Source organism: Cavia porcellus, unplaced genomic scaffold (genome assembly GCF_034190915.1).
Source record: "Cavia porcellus strain 051 isolate PalLab524CR breed Dunkin Hartley unplaced genomic scaffold, mCavPor4.1 scaffold_27, whole genome shotgun sequence".
NCBI classification, from domain to species: Eukaryota; Metazoa; Chordata; class Mammalia; order Rodentia; family Caviidae; genus Cavia; species Cavia porcellus.
In genome coordinates, this window is record NW_026947510.1 from 3,524,741 (window position 1) to 3,541,575 (window position 16,835).

Here is a 16,835-nt window from a genome sequence, read left to right on the forward strand (position 1 = left end):
TACTAACAAGAGTACACCTCTCTCTCTCTTGACCCCTTATCCATGGCCCTTTCCAGTACTTTGAATTATCTTTCCAAATCCCACATACTCTTTTAGAGGAAAAGTTATTTGTCAATGGGGAAACTGATTTTGCATGAACAATAATAAGATTTCAAATAGTTTTCTTTAAGATTACTGTAAGTAAAGAACTTGAATCAAAGCTCTTTTAAAAATCTGCTTAGGATGTTATTCTTATACCTCCCCATCACCCCTTCCATCCCTTATCCTTCCTCTTGAGAATGATCACTACACCCCATAAAGCATTTAACATTTCCCTTTCTAAGGTAGATTTGTATTTCAATATTTGAACTCTGCTATTCACAATGTCCTTATAGAGCATACTATTGTTGCCATCACCATCTCCATTTTATAGGAGAACCTGAGGCATAGAACAATTCAGTGCTAAACACAAGGACTAGTACCTCAAAGACACTACTTGAGAATTTACATTAACAATTAGGCAAAACTCTCTCACCCTGTTCCCATATGGCTTCTAGGGGGCATATCAACCGTATTAGTCTCAAACAAGCTGCCTACTGAGATTTCATCTTTTTAACTGGGGTCTTCTGGAGACATCTTTGCATGAATTTAACACACCAAACTTTTTCATTTTCAGAGTGCAGGTCCCATGAGGAAGACACTACATTTCCTCTGGAGATTTGCTCTCATCCTTTCCCTCACACAATGATGCCATCTGCCTGGTGTGTGCTGCATAAGAACTGTGTATGCTGGAGGCGCACAACATCTCAGATCGTTTCTTACTGCTTTCAACTTCTACTGAAGCAACTGCATGCTGGGACAATGCAAACCCTTAACTCGATGGTGCCTTCATTCCAGGCACAGCACCGAAGGCCTGGCAGTGTCATTCATTAACTATTTATAACAGCAATTCACCCTCATGCATGAGAAAACATCAAGTCAGAGGCACAGTTATGTGTCATTAATTAAACATCCTGCCCAAGTTATCCAGCTAGAAAGCAGCTAAAAAGTGGAGATTCAAAGCAAGTTTGATTTTACAACCCTTGTTTCTCTCCTCTCTCCTCCTCCCTCTGCACCTTCTCCTCCTCCTTTTCCTCCTCTCTGCTCCTTTCCCCTCCTTTTCTTTCCTCTCCTCTCTTTCTTTTTAAATCATCCTGTTGTTCTCTCACGTCTGTGCTCCCACTTTAGAATAAAGGCCATCCAAGAGGAGTTACTGAAGTTATCTAAGGAAAACCAGGTAGAGGCATGTATATGAAACGCACCTAGCTTTGCTAGAGGGAATAAAAACTAGACTTCAAAACAGGTTACAATATGTAAACTCTCCTGTTTTGCTTCCTATCTTTGTAAACTTAGAGGAATTTGAGGGGGCAAATATGTTTTCTAGAAATTTGTACACTTCATATAAATTTTCAAATATATCCATATTTTATTCACAATGTCTTTCTAAATATCTTTATTCAAGTTCTTTAGCATCTAGTCTTTCTGTTTCCATTCTTGATATTGTTAATTTGTCTGTTAAGCTTTTATTCATTAGTTTTGCCAAAACCAGCTATCTCTACTGTCAGTTATGTTAGTCATTTATAAAGACCATTTAAAAGAAAGAACTTTAAAAACTGCTAATTCCTCTCAAGTGAGTTTTCGTTTTCTTTCATTAATTTCTGTTATATTATTTTGTTGTTTCTTTCTCTTTGCACTCAATTGATTCTTCATTTTGGAACTCCTTCAGATGATATTTAGTTAACTGATTTATAACTTTTATAACATATGCACTGAACTCAGTATATTTTCCTCGAATTATGGCTTTGGTTGCATCTCTTTTGTTGTGTTATATCTCATTAGCATTCAGCTAAAATATTACTTTGTAATTCTATAAACCATGAGTTATATAAAAGTGTATTGCTTGATATCTAAATACATAGATGTTATCTTAATGTTATGGATTTCCTAACTTGACTGTAGTGAGAAGAAAACACTGTGTGTGAGTTCAAATCATAGAATCACTTTGATATTTGATTTATGGACCAGCATGCAATGGGAAATTCTATTGATGCCTGGTACTTGAAAGTAATTTTTTATTATATAAGTAAGTTCAGGCTACCATAATAAAATTTTGTAGACTGAATGACTTAAGGTGACATAAATTTATTTTTTCACAGTTTTTCAGGCTAAGATTCCAACACCAAGGCACTGATGCATTTAGGTTGTGGTAAGGGCCCTTTTCCTGGATGGCAGGTGGACGCCATCATGCCCATATCCTCACATAGCACAGAAAAAGAAATGACAAGCCCTGTGATGTTTCCTACTATGGGGACACCAGTCCAGAACAGGAGGCTTACCTCTGTGGCATCATCTAAATCTATTCACCTCTCAAAGGCCCCTTCTCCAAACCTCATCACGATGAATAGTTTTTTAGCATATGAATTTGGAGTGGGCTGAGTACAGTTCAAAGCATTTCAGTTGAAATATTTTTAAATATTTGTGGTAGATAAGTTCAAACTTATTACAATGTACAAATGTTTATAGTCTTATTGTGTTTTTGTTTACCTGAACAATCAGCCTCAGAAAAATGCATATTTAAATCCACTGTGATTGAGATTTTTGTATATCTTTTCTGTGTGTATGAGTGTAGTATATTATGCATGCATAATATGCATGGTCATAAGGAATATGCTTATTTAGATTTTAAGTGGAAATTTGTCATAAAATAATCCTTTCTATTTCCAATAAGGAGTCCTGACTTACTATTTTATCTGGTACTTATACCATTTTTAAATTAGTGTTTTCATGATAAATATTTTATAATGTAATTGCCACATTGAGTATTTTTAAAATCTAGTTTGTCTTTTTAAATCAAGCCATTACAATTACTTTATTTCATTATATTCATTTACAATGACATGAATAAATAACACATTTCCGTTTAATTTTCTATTACTTTTGTATTATTTTCATATCTCCCTCATTTGTGCTGTTCTCTTTTCTCATTTCTGTCTTTTAGAATTAATTAATATTGTCCTTTCACATTAGCATCTCAAATGCATGTCTTTTTACTTTTACTATATGTTTTGTAGTTGTTTTGTAGACTATCCTATACAATTTTGAATAATTAAAGCTATATATGAGGGCTTGGATCATTTCCAAAGGATGCAAGGATCTTTTACTCATTTGCAACCTACTGTTGTGTGCTATTGTTGTCATGAACTTAATTCTGTAAGGTATTTTATTGTTTTATACAGTTGGCATTCATTTACATTTGCCACATATTTAATTTTTGTGTTACTTCTTTTCCCATTTCCATACTTTCATATGGAATTATTTCCTTCACACAAGAAAACTCTTTTCCCTATTTTAGTGTACATCTTCCAATCTGGAAATAGCTCAAAATTCAGTGATCTGAAAATACCTTTTTTTATATACTTTTAAAAGACATTTTTACTGACTGAAAAGTTCAAAATTGACAATTATTTTCTTCTGTGCCGTAATATTCTTTTGTCTTTTGACTTCAGAATTTCTATTAAAAGATCATTCATCATCTTGTTGCAATTGAATTTAAGATGTATTCTTCTTTGATATTTTTACTCTTTTGTTTTCAACAAATTTATTGTGATTTAACAGATTCAATGTTATTTTCTTTCTATTTATCCTGTCCCAGTTGCACTGAACTTGTTAAATAGATAGGATGGTATCTTTTATCAAATTTCAAAAATTCTTGACATTTATCTCTTCAGATAGCTACTGCATTTTCCTCTAGTGTCTCTTCTTCTGAGATACCAGTCATCTGTGTACTAGATCTTTTCTAGTGTGACACATATTTCACATTTTCTATGTATTTTCCATTATTTTTCATCCCATGAATTTGCGTGGATATTTCCTACTAATTTATCTTTGGATCACTGATCCTTTCTTCAATTCAATCATCTACATTTTGTTACAGTTTGGATAAATGTTCAAAGCTTAGTCACAGAGTTCCGGGACAATGGTGAAGTAGTGAACAGCAGAGAAAGACCCTCTCAGAGATCTGGTGTCCAAAACTGGAATGAAGCAATGTGAGGGAAAGAAAAAGGAGGGAAGGAAGGATTCAAAGTGAGCATTGAAGCCCACAAGGAGAATAAAGAGCAAAACTTCAACAAAGAAGCAAGTGCTTTCTCTTTGAGCCTGGACTCACTGCATGGTAGGGGCAGCTTGCAACTGCAGGCATACAGTAACTCTGGTGATCCCAGAGCCTGGCAACCTGGAGGCCTCCATGGAGAAGCACTCAAATGGAGCACTGTGGTAGATGCAGTGAAAGCCGTGGTTGGTGAGTTGCTCCAGAAGGACATTCCAAAAGACAAGGTACTGGCAAGGAACCATCTTGGAAAGAGGTTAACTAAGCCCAGAACCCTGAGGGGATGCTGGCTTCATCTAATGGCTCCCAAATGAGTCCAAGCCCACAGGAGACATGGAGACTGCTACATGCTGAGCAGATCTGGTTCCAGCCTAGCAACTGGAGGCCAGCCTGAATTTCAGTGGAAAAAGGGAGGGCAAGTTTACTGAGATTATCCTCTACCCTGCCATGAAGCTGTTGCTGGCTTGCTGAGATTGACTGATGTGGACCTGGATTCTGCCTACCTGTCTACCACTGGCAACAGAGACACACCTTGAGTAGATTTCCCCCTTATCTTCTTGTCTCTTTTTTATTTGTTTTGGGTTTTTTTCCTTTATTATTTGTTCTTGATTTTATGAGTATGAACATGGTTCTTTGTTGTTGCTGTTCTGTTCTGTTCTTGTTTTTATTTCTTCATTTTCTTTTTACTCTGTCTTCTGAACTAGTTTTCCAAAGTTTGTGAGATCCTTCTTTGTCCTCCAGCCTTGTTTTTAATCTCTTCTTTTCCTTCCGTTTCTCTATTCCCCCCCCCCCAACTCTTTTTAAATTTTCTCCCCTGAGGGTAAAATTGCCATATTGAGTGCTTATTTACTGCATATAATTTTCTGGTTCATTTTAGGTTGTTACATAACCATAAATCTATTTCATATGGTTAAGGCTGGAAAATTAATAATTACCTCAGTTTGTTACTTTCTAGGTTGTTATTATTATTGATGTTATTATTATTGCTGATTATACCTCTTTAGCTAGGGTGATACAATTATTCTAACCAGTTGTTCTTCCTAGTATACCAAGACTGAGATTGCCTAATGTTCATAAAAAGTACTGTAGACAAGTGCAAAAGAAATAAGGACTTGACCAGGTAGATAAAAACTTCTCATTCTTGATAAATTAAAGAGGTAGGACGCTGTAACAGACTCAAAACCCAAAGCCAGCTGCCCCTGGAAGACATATCTGAGGAGTAGTCATTTCTCAAAAGTTCTAAATACTGGCATTAAAGTAACTCATCATAGGCAATTTGCAAGTATCAACCCAGGAATTAAGCTTTTAAAATGTAAAGTGAGAAGACACTTAAAACAAGATGTAATCTCAGACTTCCAGTTCACCAAAGGCAAACCCATGGAGTAATGAGATGGAACAATCTGAAAGTCACCAACCTGGACTCTCTGAAGTGATAACAACAAAGCATGTTAATGAGTCTCTAGAAAAACATCAAATCAGAAATAATTTTGCAGATAGCTACAGAGATGGTGACTGTAATGAAAGACATGCTTAGTGACTCTAGAGCAAACACAGATAAAAAAAGATAGAGGAACTTAGGAAAATGATGGAAATCATGAATTCCCAACAAAGGAAAGAAATGGAATCCATAAAACAGATTCTAAATATGTAGAATGAGCCAAGGTAAGGACAGAATGTCAGATAGAGAAGACAGGAATGTGGTTAGTGATCAGGAAAGGAAATATTTCTTTAAAATAGCAAGGGACCATGAGAAATCAATCAAGCAGCTACTAGACAATGCAAAGAAGAATAACATGAGATTAATTGGAGTCAACGAAAAAAATCAGGATATAATATAAATGACATTACAAAGAAAAAAAAAAAACATGTTCACAGATGGCATGGTAGAAAACTTCCCTGTTAGGGAAAAAGAATTTGACATACAGATAAGTAAGGCATATAAAACTCTAATTAGCCATGATCAAAAAATATCTGCAGCAAGTCATACAATAATCAAGATTCTAGAAATGCAACACAAGAATAGAAAATATTAAAAGCTGTTAGAGAAAAGAAACAAATCATTGTAAAGGAAAGTCCTTCAGAATCTTGGCAGACATCTCAACACAAATTCTTAAGCCAAGGAGAGCTTGGAGTGACATATTTAAAGTCCTAAAAAAAAAAGCCCCTCTAACTCAGACTGATGTACCACATAAAACTATCAGTGAAAAATGATGGAGACATAAGGCACTTTTATGACAGAGAGCACCTGAGGAAGTTGATGCTTACCAAACCAGCACTCCAAAATGTTTTGCAGGACTTTCTAGAAAGAGATAACAAGAATTACAACTCCATGAACCCCAACAGGATGAGTCCACCAGGCCATGCAAACAATTAAATGGGGTGGGGGGCAACAACAGGAAAGCAACATGACAAAAATAAGACAATATATGTATCAGTTATAACCCTCAAGGTTAATGATCTCAATTCACCAATCAAAAGAAACAGACAGGCAGAATGGATCAAGAATCAAGACCAACAATATGTTATGTACAAAAAACACACTGATTTTCAAAAAAATTCATACACTCAAAGTCAAAAATGGAAAACAATACTCCAAATGACAGGAATCCAGGAAAAAACAGGAGTATCTATTTTATTTGCAGACAAAGTGGATTTCAAGCCAAGATTGATTAAGAGAGACAAAGAAGACCACTACCTCCTTGTAAAAGGAACATTACAAGGGGAAGAGATAACAGTCATAAAATTGTATGCACTAAGTACCCAACTAGATAAAACAAGTATTAATGAACATGAAAAATCAACTAAGCACCAATACAGTGTAATGCCCATTATCACAAATAGAGAGGTCAACTAGACAAAAAAGGCTTGGTTGCAAGAGTAATGCTAATGGAAAGTCTTAGAGCAAGCAGGGTTCACTGGGAAATTTTTAGGTCACTGAGGATGTGCCTTTGAAAAGGACTGTGGAACCAGCCCCTCGTCTGTCAAAATCTATGAGGCCAGTTGATCATGGGCTGAAACTTCCAAGACTGTGAGACAAAATAAACCTTTTATTTTAATGCAGCTAATATCTCAAGTATTTTACAGTTATATAAAGCTAACACACATTTTATTCTTTTAAATGCATTCCTCTTCTCTCATAAAATCCTTTACCTTGCAATATATATAAATCACAGCTATTTTAAAGCTTGTGCCTAATCAATGAATATCCTTTACTTTATCCTCTTTGATTTTTTTCTCTTGGTTCTTAATCATTTGAACACATTTCTTGATAATCTGTATCTGAATGTAAATATTGTACAATTAATTTCTATCATGACATACTTCTTTCAGTAAGATTTTCTTTATATTCTGTCACGCAGGTGGGCTAGGAGAACATTTTAATCCTATTTTGGATTGCAATCATTGGAAACTAGTTTTCTTTCATGGCAAACATTATCCTAATTTTGTTTTTCTCTTGCTCCTAAGAAGTAGTCTTTCAATACTTAGAACAAAAAGCACTTTCGCTTCAGTGGTTGTAATCTCTGAATTTTGTCTTTCAGGCTTGGAGAGAGTACTGCAGCCTTGCTTCACTTTTTGTGTGTTCTCAACTACCAATTATAAATCAGTATTGCCTCAATGACTGACTGGAGTAGAGATGGGTTTCATTTTTCTGCACTCTCCTTTTCTCTCTAATTGTGCCTCATCCCATTGAGGTAGCCTTACTTGTTCTCACCTATTCAAAAATATTTTCTCCCTTTAATTCAAAATTACAGGAATTTCAGACATAAAGGAAAGTTCATAGTAGACTACAATGAACAGTCGTATACTCACAGATTAAATTATATAAATTTTATTATAATTGACTATTTGTCTCTCCTTTTATCCCTCTGTTAATCCATTAATTTTCTCATTTTTTATGCATTTCAAAATACATTGAAGACATCAGGACCATTCCTTTTAAATATTTAAGCATGTATTTTATTAACAGATATTTTAGTAGACATAAAATGTATTTTAAATTAGCACCACAAAGCTTTGATATGTACAGACTTTTTTGACAAGGGTATACACTGTATAATCTGGAACCCCATCACTCTGAGAAGTTTCTCTATCTAGCCATAATTTACTCCTTCCACCACAAAGGTTATGATAAATTTTTCTCACTGCAGTATTTTTTTTCTATATTAGAAACTATATTAGAATGGAATCACCTAGAATATATGATTTTGGTTGAGGCCTCTTGAACTTAACATAATATTTTTGAAACTCTTTCATATGACATATACTTTTAGTTTGTTCCATTTTATTGCTAGCAAGTACCCTATAATAAGAATATGCCACTTCTTGTTTAATCGTTGTCCTTTTGAAGAATACCTAAGGTATTTTTAACTGTTTGGTTTGTTCCTGAGCATATAATTGCCAAATATCCTTGGATTTTAGAGACCACCAAGCACAGGAAGCTCATACCCCAATTGTCCCCTCAGATGTGTCTTGAGATTTCAGATGAGGCAGGAAAGGATAATAGGGAAGAGAATCCACCTAGGAAGATATTTCCAAAAGGTACAAACAGGGGGATGAAAAGAATTAGGACCTAAACAAGTTCAAAATCCAGTAGGGCAAATATAAAGTCCTATAGTTCCATGTGCAGGATCTGAGGCAATTTGAACCAAGATGTGAGCTCTAAAAGGCTTGTGGAATGCCCCTGTGGCACTTTCAGTGGTTATGCCAACTAATGGTTTTTCTCTTGGGTCCACTCTGCTCCCTCCTTGCAGGTTTTCTCAGACAATCCAGTTTCTGGCTTACTCCAAATTCCTGAGGACTCCACTGCATCTCTGGCTTCACATCCACAGCTTCATACATTTCCCTCAGGGACATTCTGACTTGGCCCCCAAACCTTCTTCTGAAATCTAGATGGAAGCTTGTTTAACCTCATAACTCTTGCAATATGCATGCACCTAAAACCAGTGCCACATGGATGATGCCAGTCCGCTAACACCTGGAGCAGTAGTCAGGCTTTCTTCTCTCTTGGCTCTAGGGGTAGAGTGCCTTAATTGCTGAGCATTCTTAATCCAATTCTGATGAACAAATTCTCTAAGCCACCACCATAGCACAGGTGGAACATGGCACAGCTGCTGCCACTTTGGATACTGGTATAGCTACTAGCATCATTCTGGAACATCATGTGGCTGCCACCATTCTGAAACATGGTGTTCTATAGCTTTCTCTTCAAAGCAAAGTCTTTCACTTTTGCACATCTGAAGTTGCAGAGGTGGAGACTTGCTGCTTCTTGTGATGCCCCCAAGCCATTTTTTTATATTCCCTTATCCTTTCTCAGCAATGGAGATCTCCTGCACTCTATCTTTGAAGTGCACAGCTTTACTGAAGCTTCCTTTCTGGTCAAACCCACAAAAGTTTAAATCATTCTGCTAGGCTCTGTGCTCTGGATTCTTAACAAAGATCTGACTAAAAGCTCTAACCACAGCTATGTCACTGCCTCAACATTATACTGCTTTGAATTTTTTCTACTAATTTAATTAGTCTATTACCCTTAATCTTAGTCTTAAGCAAAGTCTCTGGACATGAGCAAAATGCAGACAAACATTTTACCAAGCTTCACCACACATCATCTGGACTCCAATAACCTATGCAGTCCTTCTTCCCAAGCCTGGTCTATGCCAGCAAGATTTCTATCCGCCTCCTGGTCTCCTGAGCTCTGTCTAGAATCTTACATACAGAACAGTCTAAAATTTTTCAGTGCTACTCTTTCAGACAATATTTCCAAATCTCTCCAAATTCTTCCCACAAGCCATATCCAGACTTGTGAACCACATGGTCAGGTACAGTCATAGCAACAATCTCACTTCTCTGGTATTCCATCTTTGTTACTTTTCCCTCAATGCTCAGACACCTAAAGTGAAGGAAGGAAAGGTTTATTTGTCTCACAGTTTATGAAAGTTTCAGTCTATAATCATCTGATTCCAAGGCAGGGTAGCATGGTGGTAGAAGGACAACTGTTGATGGAAGAAGACAACAAAGGAACAAGAACACAAAGGAAAGAGGAGTGTGATAAAAGGCTTTCTGTCTTTTATATCGCATGTAGACCACAGTCTGAAGCATTGGACCATGAATCAATCACAAATGCTAGAAGTCTGCTGCCATGACTACATGAGGCTTGGGGGAGAACATCTAGACACAAATCATAACAAGCATGCAGCAAGTGGAAACTTTAGATGATTTAAAAAGAATATTTTCCCTAGCTTTTCTAGGTAGTATTAATGGAAGAACTTGTAAATTACAAATTAGCCTTCATAACCAGCAGTACTGTTTACTGAATCCAGAACCTTCACACTGTGCTACTTCTCCAGAGCTTTTTATTTCTTTTATTCTGAGACAGATTCTGCTAAGTTGCTAAATTACCCAGGATCAGCCTCGCAAATAGCTGGAATTGCAGACATGAGCCACTTTGCCCAGCTAAGTATATTATTTTTAAAGATAGTTTTGTATTGTCATGAGTAGAATCAATATGTTATAATAAATTCAATAAAATTATTAAAATTTTAAATGATTATCTATATACCATCAAAAATGATTTTATGTAATATCAGTGGCATAGGAATTACATCTTGAGAAAGTATGTACTTGCTAAAGTGACTGGATTATGAATACATGATATCTCATGTCAGGAAGGGATCTTGACTAATGAGCCACCTATCCTATTCCAAAATATTCACACAACATTGCTTGAAGGTGCTTTTATGCCAAAGCTCATCCAGTGACTGTGTACCACCTGTGGAGGTAAATAATTTTATTTTTGGAAATTATGTTTCAGAACCATCATCCCCATCTTGACTGAAAATTTGCATCTCTTATATCCTACCATCACTGCTAGTTCTGCTCCTCACAATCTTGCAAATTAGTCCCATTTTCATTTATATCATAACCCTTAGATAACTGGGTCATCCCTGTTCTCTATTTTGGATGCTTTTAACCTGAGATTCATAATGCTAGTGACAGAGATTGGTAGTAGTTCCCCTATCAAGAAGAAGTGGCAAGGTAGAGAGAAAGGCTAAGGATCTGATTCCATGTTTTACTGTTTATTATGTGGTGGAAACAAAATTAAAGGTTCTGTCAAAGAAATATTCTTTTAGCAAAATATATCTCTCTACCATATTCAATATAAAGAAAATAAATTGAATGAATAAGAAAGACATAGGTAGAGACCTATTCAGCTAGGAACCTCCTAAGGTCTCCATTATTGAAAAAGAAATAAAGGCCATCTCGTTACAGGCACCCCCTTTATCCAAAACTTTGCTCAGTTGTAGTTACCCTTTGTCAACCACAATTGGAAAATCTTATGTGGAAAATTCTGTAAATAAAGAGCTCATAAAATTTAAATAGCAATTATTTTTATAATTGCTCACTTTTACTGTTAGTGATTGTTAATCTCTTACTGTAACCAATGTATAAGTTAAGTTTATTATAAGTATATGTGTGTAGGTAAAATTGTAAATAATTGTGAGCAAAATTCATTGTTTTTGGTTTATTAATCTGTATGTGCTGTTTACCTCTGAGCGTTATACTTAAAGCAGCAATAAAGATAATTCTTGTTATGATTTGCAAAGGTTTTTCTTCTTTTGATTTTAAAGAGATTAAGATAAAACAGGACATAACAAAGCAGATCAGAACAGAACAATGTAAGCAACACAGTATTTCACCAGAAGACAACCCGATATTAATTTCTAACTTTGGTACTTGTTGTAAATTAGTGAAAGACTATTTAAGTAGTGGGAGAAGAACCAGTGGATTCTTTTGTCCTTTGGTGGGGAGGGAAAGGAGTGAATGTGATGAAAATCCTGTGTTTCATGGTTCCTCTCTTGGCAGCAGCTCCAGATCTTAAAGTTTTTCACAGTTTTTGAATGCCAGCTTGCCCACCAACTCTGAGCTCTAAGTTTAATTAGTGTCTATGTTTTTGCTGTTAGAACAGACAGTTGTATGAGTGGCCACTAGTAACTGGATGAAATTCAAATGAAGCACATGTAATATTACACCAAGTGCCCGCCCACAATGTTCTAAACTAATACACTGTATTTTCTGAATGGTCATTAGGGTAATTGCTTCTTAGTCTTACGATTCATCATTTTTCCTGTGTATCTTGATTCTGCAAACACTAGTGGTTTTTTATTTAATAGCATCTTTGGCACAAAGCCAATAGCCTGGCCCTTGGACAGAATCTCTAGTAACCTTATATCTAGTGAATTTGGTCATTTTGTGGGAACTCTTACATCCAAGCATGTCAGAAGTAATGATGTAGATGTGCCCTGCATAGAGAAACCAGTGGAGAGGATGAGGAATTGTCTTGGTTGCTTTTCTTTTGCTGCTGAGACAAAATACCTAGCACCAAAAATTAAAGAAGGAAAAGTTTATTTAGCTCAGTGTTTGTGGAGGTTTCAGTTCATCATCATCTGACTCCAAGGCAGGTTGGTATGGTGACAGACAACAATTCAAGGTAGCAGGAGACAGTAAAAGTCAAAAGAACAAAAATGGGAGAACAAGCTTATTTTCTTCTCTTATAGTTTAAACAAACTACACAACTTCTAGGGTGAGTATACACTCACACCATCTCCATGTCCTCCTCTTTCACAGGCTCAGGATGTTTACAAAGTGAGAACCATGCTGAACCACTTAGTTAAACTTCTATATTCCTCAAGTTGACACAATGAGCAACATCCTTGTAAGGGCATGTCTGCTGAATTACTTAGTTAAGCTTCTAGGCTTCTCAAATTGACACAATGTGTTAACTATTACAATCCACCCCTTGCCAACCACACAATTTCTTTAAATCAGTTTCCAGATACAAAGACATGCTTATTCTTAATATTTCACAACTTGAACACTGTAACACAAGTTTAGCAATCCTTAAGAACCATTATAAACTATCAGCATTATATTACACTGGAACCATAACATTTTGCCTAATCCCCCAAATGCTCACGCCCCCTACCTTTATGCAAAAGTCATTTAGTCCATCTTTGAGAGTTGTCCAGATCCTAACAGTTTCTGCATTGCCTTCTCCAAGAGGCAAGGCAAGCTCTAGCTTCAAACTCCCACATAACTGAAAAGTTAAATACTTCCAATATTCTCTGGAACAAGATAAACATTTATTTCAAATTACAAACAAGTAAATAAAAAGAATTGAGACCACAGCAAGTCCAAAATCCATCAGAGTAAACATCTGATGCAATCTGTGGCAAGGTATAAGCTCCAAAAGGCTTGAGTGGCTCCAGCCCTACAGCACTTCTGGTGGCTGTAGCTGCCGTGGCATCTCTCTTAAGTCTGCTTTGCTCCCTGCTTGTAGTTTCCTTTAGGCAATCAATAGTCATGGCCTCTACAAACTTCTGGGGTCTCCACTGCACCTTTGGCTTCACATTCACAGCTTCACATACTGTCCTCTCAGGGACTCACTACCTGGCCTCCTAAACTATCTGAAATCAGGGTTTAAAATCTGCATGCCCTTAAAACCAGCACCAAATGAATGATATCAAGGTTTGATATCAGCTAGAGCAGTAGATAGGCTTCCCTCCCTCTTGTTTATAGGGATGGAGTGCCTGACCACTCTGAATTCAATTCTGAAGAACAAATTTTCAAATTTTCTATGCTGCCACTTTTCTGGAACCTGGTGCCTCTGGGGCTTTTTTTCAAAGCAAAGTCTTTTACTTTTGCAGTTTTGAGGCTGAAAAGGAAGGATGAAGACTTGCTGCTTCTTGTGTTGCCTTCAGGCCATCTTTTATATTCTCCTGTTACTTCTCAGCAATTGAGATCTCCTCAGTGATATCTTTGTAGTTCACAGCTTTACTGGAGATTCCTTTCTGGCCAAATTCAAAACATTTTAAATTATTCTATTGAGTTCTCTGCTCTTGGTTTTGAACATAGGTCTGGCTAATGCTCCCAGTAATAGCCATGCCACAACCTCAACATTTGACTACTTTTAAATTTCTTCTGTCACATTAATTAGTACACCACTCTTAATCTCAGTTTCAGGCAAAGTTTTCGCACAAAAGCAAAATGCAAACAAACTTTCTGCCAAGCCATAACATACATCATCTGGAGTCCAGCAGCCAATGCTGTCCTTCCCAGCAAAACTTCCTGAACTCAGTCTTTACTAGTTTTCTAGATTTTTGAACTCTGACCAGAATCTCCATACAAAACAGGCCAAGGCATTCTAGCTTTGCTCTTTCAGGCAACGTCTCCAAACCTTTCCAATCTTTTCCCATAAGCCTTTCCCAAAGGCTCTTGAGCCACATGGTCAAGTATAGTCACAGCAATGACTCCTCTTCTCTGGTACCAAATTCCCTCTTCCTCCCTTATTTTGTAAGCAGGCTACTTCCCCTCCTATGATGAGTGTGCTACACTCACACCATCTCCCTGCCCTTTCCTTACCCAGGCTTAGGATGTTTACCAAGTGAGAACTATGATCCCTGCTGAGTTACTTAAATTTCTGAATTTCTCAAGTTGACATAATAGACAACATCCTAGAGCAGTAATAGCATGTCCTATACACTCTGGGATGTAGAACTTCGAAGTTACTTAATTCAGCTTCTAGACTTCAACCATGACAGGAATGTTGAAATCAATTCTTCTCCCATGTGCCGTCTCAATGTCTTAGTCTGAGCTATATTCATGGTACCTAATATCATAAAGAAGAGAAGAAAAATGAACTATTGAGACCTATAATGTATACCTGAATATATGTGTGTGTAGATATATATATATATATATATATATATATATATATATATTTATGTATTCTACTTTATATCTTTATATACATTAAACTAGATATACATATATACATGTAAAAAGTGCTTACAGCAGTCCTTAGAATGTAACACTAAGACTACTAAGTACATGGCACTCAGTAAGTACTCATTAAATCTTATTATTTATCATCTATAAAGAGAATTTCCACCTGTCAACATTCCTTCCCGCCCTGGAAAATTATGGTTCTGCTAACCTCTAGCACTGGAACTTGGCTGCTTGAGCATTAGTTGCATTCTGACCAGGGCTGAGGACAGCCTGCTCTCAGGGTAGAGACACAAGACCATCAGTGAATGGACTGGTAAATATAGCCAACCATCAGATGAGCTGGTTGCATAGGGTATAAACTGTGTCTGTGTGTATGCAATTGTGTGCACTAGGGATAATAGTGGTATGTAGGCTAATTTTAACTTGAACTCAGCTTTCCTCACCCCCAGAACTGATACTTCTTTTTAGTACGTTATGAGAACTTAGGACACAGGGCTCATAAAGTAAAAGACACAGGGACTAACACTCTTTCCTCAGCTTTTGTTGAACTCTGGATTGGAGAGAATACGCTCAAAGCACATGGAGAATAGATGAAACTCCTCTGCTACCCAGCCCACCTCAACTACTTTGGCTAGACCTGTCAATGAAAGGGAAGAATTGGTCTTGGAGGCAAGAAGGCAGATGAAGAAAGTTTTGCAGGATCCCCCAACCTCAGATTGTGAGGTGGAGGGTGAATTCTCAGAGAGTGTTTTAGCATGTGTTGCTTTTTCATGCTTGGCACCACCACTGAGAGGCCCCCACAAGAGGAATAAGGAAACCCAGGTTCCCAGTCTGCACCTTTAGGCTGCTACATACTTTCTTCCCAGATATCTCCTGCTTCTTACTCCCATAAGAGGGTGCAACTCTAAAACCACCCCAAGTAAACCCCAGAAAGTACTTCAGTACCCAATGGAAGGAGTTGTGTGATAGGAAGTATCTAGGTCTTCTAGTAGATTCCTGTTTATGGACATCTTGTGTTCTTCCCATGTAGGTCAGGGCAAGTTCAAAAAACAGGCTTCAGTCCACTCTGACCCAGTGGTGACAGATATATGCGGGGAGATTTTGTTATGCTTTATACATAGAAACATACATAGTTTCTCAGGTCATAGTCCCAAAAGAGACAAATTCAAATGCAATAAGCCCAATTGTTGAAATACCAAAAGATCAAAATCCCTAAGGTCTAAAATTCCAAAAGTCTAATCAGTCTACCTGTCTAAGATGACCTGAGCAGGTTCATAGCTTCCAACAAACCCTGTCTATTGACAACTTAAACTCATGGTTTATAAAGTAACCATTTTTTCACAATTTTCAACAATTGTGATTATGTCACTTGGAATTGTGTCTTTTAGCATTTTAATCAGACACCTGGCTTTTTTTATTCATAAAAAAAGAGATGTCCTTTGGGGCTATTGTAGGTAGAGGTGAACAGATAATACAAAATCTCCAATTGTTTTCAGAATACTATATTGTTTTCTTATTTGTATTCCTTATCATAAAACAAAATAATGCTAAGTGTCTTTACACACTGTTAAAACCAAGGAACTGAAAAGTTCCTTGCTGTCCCCTAGCTCACAAAACAGAGATAGACTAGCTCTTCCAGTCTATCTCCCAGCCTCTAGGCCAGAGATAATTCCTTTGGATTATATTGTTCTTCAGAATTACGATCCTCACAGCATGCATTAAAGCCTTAAACTCCACTTAACCTTCTAGTTCTCTTGTTCTCTAGTTCTCTCTAGTTCTCTAGTTCTAGTTCCCTTGAATGCTTAATTCAAGGTCCCGTTTAGCACTGAGACCTTACCCCAGTAAAGAAAGCCACAATGGGAAGACCACTAACCAAGGGTTCTGGAAAACTGCCCTTGATTCTCAATTCAATCTCAAAAGACTACCAGAC